The sequence below is a fragment of the Diospyros lotus genome, chromosome 7 (genome assembly GCF_014633365.1).
Source record: "Diospyros lotus cultivar Yz01 chromosome 7, ASM1463336v1, whole genome shotgun sequence".
Classification (NCBI taxonomy): Eukaryota; Viridiplantae; Streptophyta; class Magnoliopsida; order Ericales; family Ebenaceae; genus Diospyros; species Diospyros lotus.
Genome location: NC_068344.1, coordinates 10,249,379 through 10,269,034, shown reverse-complemented (window position 1 = coordinate 10,269,034; position 19,656 = coordinate 10,249,379). Strand labels below are relative to the sequence as shown.

Genomic DNA, 19,656 nt, shown 5'->3' with positions numbered 1-19,656 from the left:
GGTGGCATTCCGAAATCTATCAACATATTGACACAGAGTTTCTTTGTTCCCATGTTAAATATTGAGCAAGTATGCGGCATCCTTTTTTCTTCGACTATTAATCATAAGTGCCTTAACAAATTCCGTTATGAGCTGATCGAATGAAGAGATAGAGGCCTTAGGTAAACTGTTGAACCATGTTTGGGCATGCCCTGACAGAGTTAAGAAGAAGGCCCAGCATATTATGTCATCGTCTCATCTCCGTGCAATATCATCAACGACTCATAGTTTTGAATGTGATCATAGGGATCATCCTTGCCGGAATAGGGGGTGATTTGGGGCATCTTGAATTTTTTGGGCAATGGGTTGTCCAATATATCTGTAGTAAACAGACATTTTCTGCACTGTTGCTCCTTCGTGGCTGGGATCAATTTATTTCATTCAAGTTGTAACACCCCGCTTTATCTCTTACCGAGCATGTCACTATGCTGGGGCCCAAAATATACATAAACCATTTTTTTCTTTCTTTCTCGGTACATAACTTAACCTTAAGTACCGAATTCCAAACAAAACCCCCAGCAAAACATTAAAGATGCGGAAGCAATAATCGAAACTTGATATGGTACATAATCAAATCACTTTATTTATAACGTAAGGATCCGTACCATAGTTAACATCATATCCTCAATATTGAAATACATAAATACATGGAGATTCCATAATATTCTAACAAGGCTAATCATCAATAAAGCATCAGCTAAAACATATCCGAGTTAGCTCACTGAATCCATCGGCTACGCCATCACGTGCTGTCATATCTCAATCTGCTTCTTGCTTGAGCTGCAAGTTTAAACTGGAACGTGGAATGTTCTAGGGGCATAACCCATTAGAAGATGAAACTTCTAGTGGGGGTTCAAAACATATATATATATATATACGAATACATGATGCGATAACATAAATAACATTTACCCTTAATGTAACTTCCCAGGCCCACCAGCCCAACACAGAATTCTAGGCAAATCCCGAACCTCTGCAGGATAAGCCTAACGTGATTTCATCATTGCCCTAGGGGAATTATGGCTACACTCTAGGGGCAACATCCCATTCCCATGCACAAATATCAATGCGACAATAATATCGTGCCATGCAATTATCACGACTTTCCATGCAATATGACAAAATGAATCATATCTTTCGTAAATATTATGCATATATAAGCAATCATATCTTTCATAAATATCATACATAATAAACAATCATATCATGTAGGATAGGAAAAACTCACATTTTCCCTAAAGATCAAGACACCTTGAAAAGCGTGCATCACCTCGATATGCGTGCCCGACCTCGATTCTCGTGCCAACTCTCAAAAGTTACACCAATCATATCATCTCGATTACCTCAATCATAAAATAATATTTAATCACTAAATATCCTCAATATTCCATTTATTTTATTCTCCCTTCATTTTCTTTCCTTTTTCCTTTCCAAAAAATTCCAATAAATACCTCGGGACTATTTTCTCAAATCTAACTCCACAATAGTTCATCATATTCTATGAACTTCAAAAGAAAAATACTGGACTTACCTGGATGCTGCGTTTTCAGGCAAAACGAGGCTCTTTGGTGCGAAAACCGAGATATCGAGAATCCTAACTTCATATCTTTTTGCATGGACCTCCGTAAAATATTTTTCTTGATTTTTCTACATTTGTTTGCAGATTTTTCAGACCAACCACGCACCTGCACGCGCCTAAGGTGAGTGGTGGTGCGTGGAAGACTGCGCATGACCGGCACGCGCCGGTCGTTTTCTCGGGCGACGGTCGTGCCGGTGATTTGGGATTTCTGCATGACTTTGACCGCCTCTTCAATTCAATCATGATGGGCTATCTTGGGCTTCAAAAGAACCACCGACGCGGGTCCAACCGGAGGCTTAAAGCCTCGGTCAGTCGCCCGCCTTCCCTTTTCCAGCGAGCTTTGAATTGCCATGAAATCTCAACCAAAATGCCCCAAACTTACCAGAAACACACTACACCTCATGGGCTTCAAAAGCCCTATGGTTTTGGCCTCTAATTTGTTCAAAACAACGGCCAATTTGAAGCTTTAAACTTCTCCATTTTCGGCCACTTCGAATGCCTATTTATAGGCAAATCCGAATGCCCCAAAGCCCTTGGCCAACCTACCCACTTGCCTTAGAGATTCAACCTCCCTAAGATAGTCCTCAAACGAGCCTTATCCGACCATAATCATCGATTGCAGGCGCACGAAAAATTCGGCCAACTTTCGGTCGCTTTTTCTTCAAAATTCGACCACCACAATGGCTTTTATCAGATCTTCCTTTGCAAAAGTTGCTCCCCTAACTATTCCTCGTGCAACCTTGTGGCCAAAATTGGCCATGGACTACCGACCATGTGCTAGTCAGATTTGACCATGCTGCCATTTTTGAGTTTTCGCACTTTTACCCCACTGATTTTGGTTTTCTCATTTTGGCCCTCTTTCACCAAGCCCCTCAACTTTTGATAATTTCTTTCAAGGCCCTCAAGTCCTGAAACATCAATTTGACCCCTGAGGATTCCGAAAAAATATCGTTTCAGCCTCCCTCTAGCAATTTCAAAAAATTGCACTTAGGCCCGAATCTTCGTTTTGGCCCTAAACCTCTTCGTTTCTTCCTAAAACCACCGAAGGATTGTTTTTTTATGAAAAACTGAAGCCCCCTTAGGCTTCTATTGACTTTTGGGAAGTCGTCTATAACAATTCGGTATTACAGCTTAATTGGCAGCTGCATTTTTGCTGTATCAAAAATTGTTCCCGATCTTCTTTCTTTCAATGCTATAAATCGTATCTCGGGGTACTCGTTAATGCCACGTCATTTTTCTTTGGTATCTCAGCTCCAGGGCACTTCCTATAGTCGATTCGGTCAATTTTTCGGCTATTCAGATACCAATTTTCTCTGAAATCCCATTTATCTAATAAATTGCTTATTCTTAATTAACCTAAATTTCTCAAGTATTACACAAGTAATTCTTCAACTACCATTTTCATGTCGTCTCGTATACTTGCTGCTACCAGGTTATCCAGTTTTGTTGGCGTACTGTCCACAGTTTCATGGTACCTCTGTTTTTGCGAGCTCCTAGCCCTATTCTCCATTATTAGGTTCTCATTTCTTTTAGGAACAACGTAAGGATTCCTTCTTGCTGGTTGTGATTTCAGCCTACCTTTTTAGCGAGGAGAGGACCAAGAATGAGAATCGGGAGTGGCTTCCTAATAGGAATCACCTCCCGCATCAGGATGAGATTCAGGTGGCGGCATAGATTCTGGCATAAACTTTCTCAAGGTGTCGGGCAGTGTCCCTCTAGGCATCATGCCTTGGAGTATCCCAACCATGTCTCGAAGTGCCTGTATACCCTTGGCATGTTGCTGTCTTAATGCTTCATACTCATCCCATGGGACCATATGCGGTGGCGGTCGCGAAGCCCCAGCTTGATCGGCAGGGTATGCTTGTGAGCCGATGTTAAGTGGAGGTATAGCTGGATGGTACCTGACTTGCAAATTCGGGGATGCAGAGTAGGAACCTCCATGTGGCTAAGAGTTGGGAGGAGGCGGAGGTGCTCCCTGCAAGTGAAAGTCTGGAATAGAGAAAGGCACTCCTTAAGGGTGAGTGTCCCGAGGAGGCGGGTGCGCTCCCTGTTGTTGAGAGTTTTGTGGAGGTAGGCGTGTTTCTACACCTTGAGAGAGAGTTCGTCAGTGTCCACAGGTGTTTGCCATTCTTAAGTTGACTTCTTGTCCTTCTTCCCATAGATGGTGCCAATTGTTGTTACCAAAATACAACAATATATTTTTGTTTTTGTGAGAGAATATAATTTGCACGTGATTAATTGCGGGAGTCTCGTTTAGGCTTTGTGAGCATTTTGAGAGTCTCGGCACCAACGTGCGCTGAGAGTCTTGGTGACCGAGAGGGTCTGATGAACAGTTGGGTCAGATGATCATGTGGGTCTTGATGATCACATGGGTCTGGATAATCACGTGGATCTTGATGATCACGTGGGTCTGGATGATCACGTGGGTCTTGCTGATCACGTGAGTCTTGGTAATCATGTGGGTTTTGATGATCACGTGGATCTTGGTGATCATGTGGGTCTCAATGATCTAGTGGCCCTTAGTGATCGATTGGCCTCGATAACTAAGTAGCCCTTGGTGACCGAGTAACCTTGATGACCAAGTGACCCTTGGTGACCGAGTGGCCCTTGGTAACCGAGTGGCCCTTACAAGATTATGCATTTGTTACATGTTTATGCCTTTGTTGCATGTGCTTGTTTCTTATTGCCTATGTGTGCTGGCCTCATTAGGAATCAAGGTAGAGATTGTTGGGTTTGTGTTTCCTAATGAGGCCCAAGGCAATGACGATAGTTTGGGTTAGCTTCATAGGCTTCGGCCCGGGATTAAAGAGACTGTTCAACACCCTTATTGGTAGCCCAAATAAAAGTTGAGCCATAAACTCTTAACTCTCTCTTTAAAGGAGAAATGGGCTACTCGTAACCCAAATAAAAGTCGAGCCATAAGCCCTTAATCCTCTCTTTGGAGGAGAAATAGGCCTTGGCCCATTTGCTTAAGAGAAGAGGGAAGCCCATTAAAGCCCAAGCTCAACCCCTTGTTTGCTTACCCTAGTCCCTTTATATTTAAGGGATTTGTTCCCTCTTTTAAGCCCTAATATGGCGGCTGTTAGTTCTCCCTCTTGTTCCCTCTCTCGACCAATTGCTCATTCCTTGTATGGCTGATCCTATTGTTAGTGTAGGTGCTCTAGACCCAATCAGATTGGGCATGTTGTACACTGACAATTGTAATCATGTTTATTATTTGAGTAAGGAGTTATTCAAATTCACAAGAAGTCATTCTATTAGTTTCTTGTTATTATTGTAATAACCAAATGAAACTAGATAGAAGTCCATATGATATATACTGTGATTAATCTATAAAGATGTGAGATGATGCATTACAGTTTCTAGACATCATTAAACGTCCCAAGTCATAGCAATGTCAAGAATGGACATTAACAATTATGGTAAGACTTGTATGTGCTATGTTTTTGCTATGTGATAGCAATGGGGGTCTCACACCCATAGGCATGGGGATGCCTAGACAAGTACATATGTGACTAATATTGGAAAACGTGTCACTGGACATGACTCGCCATGAGAATCCATTTTGGTTATATGTTGATAGTATTCTCATACGAGATAGGTGTAACTAATCCTTGGACCTAAGGTTGTCACGATCATCTCATAAGAAGACCGATATACTTTGACATCGTTTCAATGGGCCTAGATAAAGGCTGCACGTGAGCGATCGTTGGGTATATCTCGAGGCTTATGGAGATGGGTGCATAATCTCATATCTAAGAACTGCTCTCCCACATTGATAGTAGTAAACCACTCTGGGGATGGGAAGGACTAGGGATGACACAAAAATCCTCATAAAGAAACTCTTTGTACCTAATTATAAGATCATAAGATAAATACAGCAATGACAATGACACTCACAAGAAGATTGATCTTGTTAGAATCACTGCCAAGCTTGTTCATTGTTCATAGCATCACACATCCAAGCAAGATCAACCACAGCTGGTACACCAGTAAAATCCTAGCACAAGATCAAAAGCTCTGGAAGTTAGCCAATACTTTTTTATTAATTCTGTGCCTCAGTGCAGGAACATCATGATCCATACCTGCAGGAGAACATGGGCAAGCTTGAAGGGAATTTCAACTTGATTTGGAGAAGTATTTTTCCAATCAATTATCTTCTCAACATCATCCTTGGTGACTTGAAATTTATGGCAGTTACGTGTTGCAGATTCTAGAAGGACCTGAATAGAGTATGGAAGCTCATCTGTTATGCATTCAGGGAAAAGATAAAATGTTCAATGAGTCATGCATACAACAGAAGTAGGATTTAGTAACCCAGAAACTGTGAAAAAAATATGCCAAAAAAGCTTTCCCTTTTTTAGATTTGTGCTATATATAATATGACTCTTGTGTAAGCATACATCAATCTTAGTAAACTAGAAAGATACACAAAAAAAAATGCCAAGAATTATCTATACTCCTCTTCCTTTAGCAACTCATGTTGATCATACGTTTATTATGGGTTGAGTAATCATCTCAACACTTAGGCCTATCACAAATTGGTCATAAACCCAAATAAAGCAGAATCCATATCACAGTCGTTCCAAGAGTGCACAAAAGAGTATTGCATTAGGTAGCCAATAGATAAAGATTAATTAGGTAGCATTAATTCTCAAATCGTTTGACATTGACTCTAGATAAAGATTATAGACCTACAATTCTTGTAACCGACTCTACCTAGTGGGAATAAGGCTTGTGATGATACACGTTAAATCAGTTCGAACTGGAACCATTGGGAATCGGAACCGAACCTTTGGGGAATCAGAACCAGAACCATTTATAGACAGTTTAGTTCTAGTTCCACTTGCCGATTCCAAAATCAGAACTGCTGGTTCCGGAATCATTGTCAAGCTTACCCGGGGGAGTGGTCCATACTTCCCAATTTTATATCAAAGGAAGAAAAGTGTTGTTATGTACCTCGGGTTGCTTCAAGAGACTAATGCTCAGTTACATGTGGGCACTCTAAGTACTATGGGGAATACTTCCAATGGTACTTCCTGAACATCTGTTTTATTATTCCCACAACTATTTGTTTGTTGTTTGATTAGTTTTGTTTAGTTTGCTTTGAATAATTACATGAGTTGTACAATGGAAAGAAAATATTTCTTCAAGTACATCCATCTTCTTCCAATAGTGAGAGCTGAGAGCAAGCCACCTAGGCGACTAGAGAAATGAGCTCGCTCGCAGAGCTACGTTTAGCACGTGTTTTTTCTTTTCTTCTACCAGCTAGCTGAGGTTGATCGTGAAAGTAATTGAATGAGCTTGATTTTCTTTGAAAGTATTCACAATATAAATACATGCTGTGAGATATTTGTGACAACATTATAGGAGAGAAATCAAGAAGAAAATATTCTAAAGGAGAAAGAATCCTAATATATATGAAAGTAAAGCAAAATCGCTACGGGGCAAGCAGCGTAGTTCAAAAATTTTGAACCTTACCCCGATCCCAGCAATTGGAACAACATCGAAATCAAATCATTCACATACAAATAAAATAAATCTAACCTTTAGTTTTTCGAGTCGTTCGCAGATTCGAGCCATCCAAGCATCCGACCTCTAACTCATGATACGCGGCACGCGTCCGTTGGTAAAGAGAGCGTAATAGGAGTGCTAGCTCCTTCTCTTTTTCGCGGCTTGTGTATGGACGGAAAAGAACGCCCACGTTTCAAATTGATGCCAAAAAGAAACGGGGAAGAGTGAACGGCAATACGTTTTTCAACTCTTGAAAAACCACACCAAAAAACTCTCTTAGATTTTGGGCAACCCATAAAAGGATATTTATATAGAAATATCCTAGGGTTTTTCAAACCCTAATGGATTGGGCTAGCCCATTAATTCTAATTCAATTAGAATCTTAAGTTGGCTTATCTTAGTCCAACTAGAAATATAATTAAGTGGCCAAAATCCAATTATAGGTTTAAATAAAATATTGTGGCCCAAATTTAATTTAAGCCCAAATATATTTTATTTAATATTTGGCCTAAATCTAATTTAGTCCAAATATAATATTTAATTTAATATTTGGCCCAAATCCAATTTAGTCTAAATATAATATTTAATTTAGTATTTGGCCCAAATCCAGTTTAGTCCAAATATTAACTTAAACCCAAATATATTTTATTTCCTATTTGCCACTCCAACAAATAGAAAATTATTAAATTAGAAACTCCTTCCTAATTTAATCAATTGTCATTTTAGGAAACTCTTTCCATTATGACGACTCCTCATCATATCGATGTCATTACGTCTATTTGTTCTTTTTTCGTGAGAACCTACAACGGCATAACTTCTTGTCAAGGTGTCCCACTTAACCATACATCTGCTCTCCTAGTTTAAGCCAGGGACCGTGCCTATTGTGTATGACTTATTAGGCTTCCGAATATGTTGGCAATGTGTCAGTATGAACACATAAGACAAGATTGGCCTCTAGCAAGGAGTCATGCCTACCTAATTATTCAGAAGGATTCATAATCTGCAAAAAACCTTTCACGAGCATGGTTACCGTGTAATTCGATCATCTCGTCAATGTATCTTATGTGATCTCAAGTATGGCGATGTGTTGCTTGATTATGATCACATGAATTTTCTTCAGTCATCCGAATATCTTCACTTAATAGAAATTGAATCAATAACTCCTTATTGATCTTTTCACCATGGCCATGGATTTAAAGTGAATATCCACCGAAGGCGCCTTAGATACATCATCCTTTATCAAGGGATAGACGAATCTCATCTTGGCTATGCACCCATCTCCATAAGCCTCGCGATATACCCAACGATCGCCCACGTACAGCCTTTATCTAGGCCCATTGAAACGATGTCAAAGTATACCAGTCTTCTTATGAGATGATCGTGACAACCTTAGGTCCAAGGATTAGTTACACCTATCTCGTATGAGAATACTATCAACATATAACCAAAATGGATTCTCATGGCGAGTCATGTCCAGTGACACGTTTTCCAATATTAGTCACCTATGTACTTGTCTAGGCATCCCCATGCCTATGGGTGTGAGATCCCCATTGCTATTATATAGCAAAAACATAGCACATACAAGTCTTACAGCAATTTTCAATGTCCATTATTGACTGCTACGCTACCCTGCACATTTATTTATCAAAACAACAACCAAATTTATCAAACATTAATCCTCTTGTTAAAGCAGGTATAGGGCGATTATACTCACCAGTGTGCGAGTGTGCGTGTAGTACAATTTTAAATTTATAATTCGGTGAGTCCGAGTCGGTTCACAGGGAGATTATTTTGGATGAAAACAGAAATCACTGAATATTTGATTTTAAGAGGTGATTAAGATAATCTAAAGGAAATGATTAAAACTAAATTAACAATGAGTTTAAGTAGCTTGGGTCAAGACAATTTCAGTGTCAAAACCAATTAATTCCCAACTTACTAGAAAAGATCAATAATATTCATCTGAATTAAGTTTGCAGATCTATGAGTAATTTTAGTTCAAGATAATGATAATTCTTGTTTAAGCAATCTCCATACATGGCATGGAAATTCTAAGTTAAGCAATTATCATAAATTGAATTATATCTCACAGATAGAATTTATAGGTACAGATTAATCATTTAGGCTTGGGTATGAAAACATTTCCAGGTCTAGCAATCCCCATACGTGGCATAGAAACTCTAAGTTAGGCTTATGCTCCAATCCAAACTCAAAGATACACTATACGCACATTGCTCAAATTAAATCAGATTAATATTACACAATTGAAGCGCAGCTTTCTTTGGGAATCATTGCCGTTGGACATTGTCCTTGCCTTAACCCAAGATCGGATTTAGCTACTCATCTTCATTTTTAAAATAAATTGGCAGGAATTTAAATGATGGGAATTAAAAGACAGTATTTAAAAGACTATTTTTTAACCAACCATATAGGCGGTATATAATGAAAAGACAGAATTGAAAGACTATTTTTTAACCGACCATATAGGCGGTATATAATGAAAAGACAAGAATTGAAAGACTATTTTTTAACCGACTATATAGGCGGTATATAATGAAAAGAGAAGAATTGAAAGACTATTTTTTAACCGACCATATAGGCAGTATATAATGAAAATACAATATTTAAAGACAATAGTCAACCGACCATATAGGCGGTATATAATAAAAAGATAATATGAATAACATAATACAACTATATGGAAACAAAGGTTGAAAATTTAAGAGAGAAATTCTAAGAACGAAATCATATTGAAACTAAAGTGAAAATTTTGAGAGAGAAATCCCAAGAACACAACTATACTTTCATTATAGAAAAATTGAATGGTTACAAATGCACCCCAAGTGCTCTATTTATAGGGTAAAAGATGCAATAGAGACCACTCAATTATATAATTTAATAATACAAAATATCTAAAAAAAATAAAATAACTAATTTAAAAATACAAAGATAAATAAAATATCTAACACATGATGTAAGCGATGATGTCATTCCAACTCATGATGTAAGCAATGATGTCACTCCAACCCATGATGTAAGCGATGATGTCATCAATTTGTGGGACTTGGGCTTTTCATATTTTTGGGCTTGGGCCTTCCTTGTATTGGGCTTGGGCCTTCCTTGTTTTGGGCTTGGGCTTGGGCCGTCCTTGTGTTGGGCTTGGGCTTGGGCCTTCCTTGTGTTGGGCTTGGGCCTAGGCTTTTCATGTGTTGGGCTTGGGCCTGGGCTTTCCATATTTATATTATTATATATATTATATTATTATATATATTATACTTATTTTTTTATATTTTATTTATTTTTATATTAATATTTTTAAACATGCACAAAATTACAAAATGCATAATAATATTCAATTTAAACCATTTTAAGATCAAAATAAGGGTGAAATTATAATAAATTTTTTACAAAATTGATCACTAATCATACCCTCCAACTTAAACATTGCTAGTCCCATAGCAATTAGACTTTACACTGGCCAGTATTTATTCACAATAATCGCATGAATATAAAAATTTCAAATTCGAAACCGAAATACATAGAACAGAAAAGCTATCTGTCATACAGTCGAATATTCTAAATCAGATTTTGGTCAAAGGTCATACAATCTTAGGAATGGCAATTAGGATGACCATCATTCTACCTTACTCCCTCGAAGTTTTGACTTCAAACCTTACTATGGATTTTCTCTCCAATAAAAAAAAATGATTCCTCTAGTGTACACACAAAGGGGTGCACCGTTTTAAGAGTAAATGTAAAACAAGTTCAAACTCGGTGTCATCCCAAATACAAAGAACGTATTTTCATGAAAGAATAGGGAATTTGACATAGCTTCATGACTGGAATAATGCCATAGATAAATAACTTCTGAATTTAAATAGAATTCCCTACTCCGAACTCGAATCCTGAGATCACATGATTTATAGCATCAAGAGGGACCAGACCGGGCTGTAATGGGGCTATGAGGTTAATACGGGTTGTCAAAGAAAAGGGTAAAGTGTGCAAAGGGTGTGTTGGGTTTTTTTTTTTTTTTTTGACACTAATATCAAATTAGACATATTTTTTTCTTCAGCATTTATTTTGAAACACTCATGCTGAAAAGCTAAGAGAACTTCCTTTTCTTCTTCTTTTTTTCTTTTTTTTTTGTTTCTTTTTAATATGAAGTACCGAGATAGACTGATTCCTAAAAACACACCAAGTTGGACAAACTTCATATGGTTCTAAGTTAGACGAGGGTAATGAAAGGAATTATGCTGAGAACAGCTCAAATGGGCTAGCAAGGGGGTTAATGTAAAGAAAGAAAAAGGTTAATAGGCCCAAATTGAAAGAAATTGATCTCCTATCATACTTCTACAAAACGATGTTACTCAGTCAACTAATTCAGAGTTTGAAACCAGCCAAATTCATCCGCTATCATACTAGACATTCAAAGCAAATTAATGTTTTGAAGCTATTGAAAATATGAGATCAACAATAAAGCGCATTTAGAATAAGTGTTATTTCACTCAAAATTAATGATGATTAGGCTCAAACACTCACTCGGGTAATAGTCTCCACTTCTGTTGAGGGATCATGCAGTGTGCTAATTAACTAATTACCATTGCCTTTGACTTTATGACCGACAAACCAATTTCTAATTATTGAACACCCGATGCATGCAAATCACTTATTCTAATCCCATATATCTACGGTTTCAAATAAGAAATTAATGCATTCATGATTCATACTGCAAATTCAACTAGCTATCAGTTTATAACTCCAAAGCTTTAGGGATAGCATTATTTAAAGCACGCACAATTTTTTTAATTTTTAATAGGAGTAGATAAAAGTAAATAATTCACATAAAACTACAAGCATGCAGTTACAAATTCACAGTTAAACATGGACTAGATAGTTCATAAATATACCTTATTCCCTTCAACTTGAATTGCAGTAATAAAATAGGATTTGTTAGGAATACCTGTAACTCCACGAGTCTGTAAATTTACTGTGAACTGCTAAATCTTCAACAAACAAGTGAGAATATCCTACATATATTTTTATATTTTTTTTCTTTTTCACATCAAAATAAGAAAAATTCATGCAAGTCATATAATAAAGAGATGCGTCTCAAGAGTACAGAAAATTACTCCTTACTCACCCATCTTATCATAGACTTGCCCTCCTTAGAGGGATAAATCTAAATTAATCGGACCCCTTTGACGCTTGCTTCCAATTGCCTTAGACCAGTCTATCCGATGCTCATAAGGATCGTGCTGTGGAACATAAGTATGTAATTTCTCTAGTAGCTCCTCAATGGTGGATGCGAAAATGAGAATATTTCTTGTAGAAAGAGAAATGAACTTTTGTTCCACAGCCTGATCAAGAAAAAGAGAGCAACCCATCAAAAAAATGGTTAATATTTAAAAGTCCAATGGGTTTGGTATGGAGATTGCTTTTAGCCCAGGAGATTATACAAAAGATTTCTTCAAGTGTACTAAAACCTCCTGACAAAGCAATGAAGGCGTCTGACTGATAAATCTTACAAACCATGCGCTCAGACATAGAAGTCGTTCTTATAAGTTGACCTCGTGTATACCCAGAAATCTATGGATCAGCTAAAAAGATTGGCATAACACCTACCACATATGATTGCCCAAGATGTGCAGCCTGTGAAACACATCCATTCAATCCACGACTTCCCCCTCCATAGACCAAATTAATTTTTCTCTCTCCCAATTTTATGCCAAGTTCGCTTGCTGCAAGTGTGTAACAAATATCGCTCCCAAGTTGAGAGCCACATAGTACACAAATGGTATTGATTCGACGAACTGGTTGGCCTTCCATTTATCTTAGTTCTTTATGTACGCCCTGAAAGTAGAACTGGTTAAAGAAGTTTGGCTATCAAAAGTAACTACATAGAAATTCGACAATAAATAAACACAAACAAAAATCATGCGTATATACAAGTAGTTGTGATTGTGGCTCACATCTTCCTCTGGTTTTACGTCCAGAAACGGCTTAAACACCTTCTATGAAGCGGAGATAGGCTTCCCATCCAATTTTCTTATAGATTGGCAAACAGGGTCAATTATAGTCAGATTCCCAAGACTATAGCGTTGGTGGTCACTTCTAAACTGGGTCCATAAAGCAAGAATTTCTCGTTGCACTATTCCACACGGATGCGTCTCAAGAGTCAATCGGATATCATCCAAAGACTCCTTACTCAGCCCATCCTTTATGAAACAAATTTTATCATCTCGATTTATGGAAGTAAACCCCACAGATTTACATCGTGTGTTACAAGTCCATCGAGCACATTTGTGACAACCATTTAATCTTTTCGCTCTTCTTTTTTTCGAAAAACTACTCTTTTCCAATCTTGGAAAATGCTTAAAACTAGGTGAGGTTTTGCCAAGAAATCGAACTTTTGCTTCAATTAACCAACGAATATCCTCAGGGATATTTTTATACATCAACATCCGAAGTCTTTCACACCTAGTGGCATAAATCTTTTTTAAATCATTTTGTGGGAGAGATGGATAGTACTTATGAATTTTCAAGAGCTGGAGATTCATTTTTTTTTAAAACAGAACTATAGTAAAAGAAAAGTAAAACAAAATAATGAACCTTACAAAAGGAACGAGAGTACCTGATCGGAGAACAACACAAATGAGAGAAGACTGAGCTCAAAGAAGTGTGGCTTGCCTCATGCAGATACGGGGTCTCTTATAGGGCTGTGGAAGTCACCATTCCAACAACTACACTTGGCTCGAGATGTGCCACAAGTGCAGGGTCACGTCTGGCATCTCCTTTTTCAACGTTCGGCATTTCTTTTCAACGTTCCGCGTCTCCTTTTTCTTTATAGGGCAGTGTGTCGTTTCCTTTATAGGGCAGTGTGATTGCTCTGCCCAAAAAAATAAATAAATAGTTGTCATCGGCGTTGAGTTTGTCTCCTTCTTATATCGTTATATATATATATATATATATTAAGAAAATAAAGTTTTTATTTTATTATATATTTTTTAATAATTGTTTTTAATATTTTTTTTTTTTTTTTTGAAGGGGCCTCATAAAATCAAAATCACATATACCACACAAAACAACAATTCTCACCTTACCCCCCAACTTGAATTGCGTATTGTCCTCAATCAACAATAATAGAAAAGATAGAGGATAGACATACCTGGCGGTCATCGATGCATGAATATGTGATGTTTTCTTCACCCTGAATAGCTACAAGGGTTGCTATTAATGTCCTGGACCTAAAGACATCCATTTAACCTAAATGGAAAGGTGGTCTTTTAACGTCAGATTCCCAGACGATACGAAACCTCTTTTACTCATTTAATAGTGGATCCCCTAAATCCACACTTCCTTCGTCTTCCTCATAACTATACTGATAAGGTTTCAACCTATGACCATTGACCTTAAGGCATTGCCCTGACTCTTGATTTTCAATTTTGAAAGCCCCATATTCCGAGATGGACTTGATTATGAAGGGGCCAACCCATCTTGATTTTAATTTTCCTGGGAATAAATCCAATCGAGAATCATACAAAAGTACCTTTTGCCCGACATGAAAGCTTTTCCTAATGATGCGTCGGTCATGCAACTCTTTCACGCGAAGCTTAGCCAGTCGTGCATTTTCAAATGCATCGTTTCTTATTTCATCGAGCTCATTTAATTGGAGCTTCCTAGAGAAGCCTGCTTCGGTCAAACTTTTGTTGATTCTTTGAATTGCCCAATATGCTCTATGTTCAATTTCCACGGGTAGATGACAAGGTTTACCATACACTAATCTATATGGAGACATTCCCAAGATCGTTTTATATGCAGTCCTATATGCCCAAAGAGCGTCTACTAATCTCAAAGACCAATCTTTGCGATTGGTGGCAACGGTCTTTTCTAGGATATGTTTAATCTCCCTATTAGCTAGCTCAGCCTGACCACTGGTTTGGGGATGGTACAGCGTGGAAATCTTGTGCAACACACCATATTTTTTCATGAGACCTGCCACGACCTTGTTACAAAAATGGGAACCCCCATCACTAATGATCGCTCGTGGCATCCCAAACCGACTGAAAATGTTTTCCCTTAAAAATTTCACCACAATCCTATGGTCATTGCTCCTTGTCGGGATTGCCTCAACCCATTTGGACACATAGTCAACAGCAAGTAAGATATACTCATGCCCAAACGAACTAACAAATGGACCCATAAAGTCTATACCCCAACAGTCAAAGACTTCTAACACCTGGATTGGTTGTAATGGCATCATGTTTCTCTTGGATAGACTGCCTAGTTTTTGACATCGATCACAACTTGAACAAAATCTGTACACATCCTTAAATAATGTTGGCCAATAAAATCCACTTTGTAGAATTTTTGCAACTGTTTTCTTGATGGAAAAATGGCCTCCGCAAGCAAGAGTGTGACAAAAATTTATGACACTTTGTTGTTCATGATTAGGGATGCATCTGCGAATGATTTGGTCAGGACAATATTTGAACAGATACGGGTCATCCCAGAAAAATGTCACCACCTTCCTAAAAAATTTTTGTTTATCTAGTTTGGACCAATAATCTGGGATCTGTCTAGCGACTAGATAATTTGCTATATCAGCGTACCATGGAAAGGTGAGTGGTTCAGTTTGAGTGTTTGTTTGAAACAATTGTTCGTCAGGAAAGGAATCTTGGATTGGGTTTTCAAATTGATTAAGATTTTGGCATGGTAGACGAGACAAGTGATCAGCTATCACATTTTCTACCCCTTTTTTGTCTCTGATCTCGATATGGAATTCTTGTAACAATAAGATCCATCTAAGGAGACGGGGTTTTGCATCCTGCTTTGTTAATAAATATTTAAGAGCAGTATGGTCAGTAAAAACAATCACCAGTGACCCCACGAGGTAAGACCGGAATTTGTCTAAGGCGTAGACAACTGCTAGCAACTCTTTCTCTGTCGTAGTGTAGTTCTTTTGAGCCTCATTAAGAGTTTTGCTAGCGTAATATATCACATAAGGTTTCTTGTCTTTCCTTTGCCCTAACACGGCTCCTATCGCGTAATCACTGGCGTCACACATCAGCTCAAATGGTAGGGACCAATCAGGGGACTGAATGATAGGTGCAAAAACAAGTGAGTTTTTTAATTTCTCAAAAGCAGCTTGACACTTACTGGTCCACTCAAAGGGCATGTCTAGGACTAAAAGGCGACATAAAGGTTTGGCTATGGCACTGAATGAAGCAATAAAGCGCCTATAAAAACCAGCATGGCCAAGAAAAGACCTAACATCCCTCACATTCTTTAGGGCGGGTAATTTTTGAATTAATTCAACCTTAAACTGATCGACCTCAATACCCTTAGAAGAAACAATGTGTCCTAAGACACTTCCTTGAGTGACCATGAAGTGGCCCTTCTCCCAATTTAGCACTAAATGCGTTTCTTTGCACCTCTCTAAGACTCTTTCTAAATTTTTCAGACAACTATTAAAGCTGTCTCCATACACTGAGAAGTCATCCATGAAAACTTCCACCACATTCTCTACCAATTCACTAAAAATGCTCATCACGCATCTTTGAAATGTTGCAGGGGCATTGCATAGACCGAATGGCATTCGTCTGTAAGCAAATGTCCCGAATAGACAAGTGAATATGGTCTTCTCCTGATCCTCTAACGCGATTTCAATTTGATTATACCCAGAGTACCCATCCAAGAAGCAGTAGAAGGCATGTCCCGCTATTCTCTCTAAGACTTGATCTAGAAATGGAAGCGGAAAATGATCCTTCCTTGTCACAGAGTTGAGCTTCCTATAATCAATGCACATAAGCCATCCAGTTTGGATGCGCGTAGGGATGAGCTCATTGTTCTCATTTGCTATCACAGTGACTCCTGACTTCTTAGGTACAACTTGAGTCGGACTGACCCATTTGGAATCTGAGATGGGGTAGATGATACCTGCATCTAACAGTTTAAGAACCTCTCCCCAGACAACTTCTTTCATGTTCAGGTTCAAACGCCTTTGCATTTGCCTTACAGGTTTCGCATTTTCCTCTAAGAATATCCTATGGGTGCAGGTGAGGGGGCTAATGCCATGTAGGTCAGAGATAGACCATCCTATAGCTTTTTGTGCATTCTGAGGAGATCTAGTAATGCTTCCTCTTGATGCAATTCTAGGCTTGATGAAATCACTACTGGCAAAGACTCCCTTTCACCTAAGAATGCGTACTTAAGTTGATTCGGCAATGGTTTTCTCTCAAGTTGGGGTGGGCGAACCAAAGATGGTGTGGTTTCATTCCCAGGTAATTTCAATGGCTCTAGGCCAAGCATCAGTTGTGTGATCACCCTGGCTGACTCAACGTCAGGCTCTATCCCTTTCGAAGTTTGCTTCTCTAATTTATAAATAACCTGCTCATAAAGAGCCTCCTCAAAGTATTCTTCACTTAAGGTCTAGATTAAATCAACTTCCTCCAATTCCATTTCGTCATTTGGTTGCTTAGTTACCTTGAAAACATTCATCTCCACCGTCATATTCCCAAATGATAGTTTCATGATCCCATTCCTACAATTGATGATTGCATTCGAAGTAGCAAGGAATGGTCTCCCTAGGATAACGGGAATAGGTGACTGAGGACCCTGGTGGGGCTGGGTATCTAAGACAATAAAGTCCACTGGGAAATAGAATTTGTCTACTTGGATTAGGACATCCTCCACAATCCCATGAGGAACTTTTACTGATCGGTCAGCCAATTGAAGAGTGACCCTAGTGGGCTTGAGTTCTCCTAACCCTAGTTGCTGATAGACACTGAAAGGCAACAGATTGACACTAGCCCCTAGGTCAAGAAGTGTTTGGTCGACTTTTTGGCTTCCAATTATGCAAGCAATGGTAGGACATCCTGGGTCCTTGTACTTTGGAGGGGTCTTAAATTGAAGGATAGCACTTACTTGTTCCGTCAAGAATGCTTTTTCCCGCACATTGATTTTTCTTTTGACTGTACAGAGATCTTTCAAAAACTTAGCATACGAAGGTGTTTGCTTAATTGCATCCAATAAAGGAATGTTTATCCTTACTTGTTTGAATACTTCGTATATGTTTGTATTTGTTTTATCTCTTTTTGATTGGGTTAATTTTTTAGGAAAGGGTGGTCAAGGTTCAAATTTGGATCTCTCTTCAACACTCTTCCCTTTTTCCTTTTGCTTTCTCTCTTGCTCTCTTTCTTCCTTCTCAGCTTTCTTTTTACCCTCTTTACTTCCTTCATTCACTTCGTCATCATTCATTTCATCATGCCCTTGGTCTTTTTTACTAGTGGTAGGCCACATTGTCCTAGGGTCCTTAGGTTTCTCAATTACTTTCCCACTCCTAAGGACAGTGACAGACTGGACTTGTTCATGATTCTCACTAGATGACCCTTCGGCTCTATGGGATTGACCTAAGGGGTTCGGACTTGGTTGTGAGGGAAACTTCCCTGGTTCTCTAACACTCAAGGTCTGAGTCAACTTAGTTAGCTGACTTCTCATGTCTTCTAGAGCCCTATTTGTTTGTTCTTGAAACTTGGCTACTTGGGTATTAGTTCCTATTTGACCTTGCATGAATTGTTGTAGGGTGTCCTCTAGAGATCTCTTATGAGGAGGTTGATATGCACCAGATGACCCTTGGTTTGGTTGGTAAGACTGTGGCTGTGAGGGGAATGGTGCATGGGGTTGGGCGGCAGAATCATTTCTCCATGAAAAATTAGGGTGATTACGGGAGTTGGGGTGGTATGTATTGGAATTAGGATTGTACCCTAAGTAGTTCCCACTCTGATTCTGATTCTGATAAGGCCTACCCTCTATCTGACGTGGTTGTGCTCCAGATGCTTGGCCATAGAGGACCTCTTTAAAAGCAGGAATGGTAGGACAATCTTCTGTCATATGGCCATTCGTCTCACAAACCACGCAAAGGACTTCCACCTCATGGATGGCCTTGGTTTTTTTTAACTCTAATTCTTCCATCTTCTTTGTTAATGCTGTTAACCGGGCATTGATGTTATCACTTTCACTTATTTGAAATTTTCCTCGAGGTTGTGGACTGACATGCTCTCTTGAGTCTTCCAAAGACAATGGACTTACCTCCCAATTCCTAGTATTCTCAGCTAAAGTGTCGAAAAAGTGAAAAGCTTCTTCAGGTGTCTTCTCGTAAAATTCACCATTGCACATGGTCGACACTAACATCTTAAGGTTGGGGGTTAAGGCATCATGAAAAAAACTAACCACCCGCCACTACTCAAAAGCATGATGTGGGCAAGTAAGAAGTAGATCTTTGAAACGATCCCAAGCTTGAGCAAATGACTCGGTGGGTTTACAAGCAAAGTTCATCATTTGTCTTTGAAGGGATGTTGTCCTATTGGCCGGAAAGTATTTCCTTAAAAATTTAGTTTGCATTTCTCTCCATGTTCCTATTGATCTCGACTCTAATGTGTTTAACCACATTTTAGCTTTGTCTTTTAATGAAAATGGGAACAATTTTAGCCTCACAGTATCCTCATTGACATTCTGATCGACACAAG

At 38.7% G+C, this 19,656-nt stretch overlaps 1 pseudogene; it reads right to left on the bottom strand.

The window, feature by feature from the left end:
• Window positions 1-3,242: 3,242 nt before the first annotated feature.
• On the bottom strand, window positions 3,243-19,306 carry LOC127805548 (uncharacterized; annotated as a pseudogene).
• Between the last annotated feature and the right edge of the window lie 350 nt (window positions 19,307-19,656).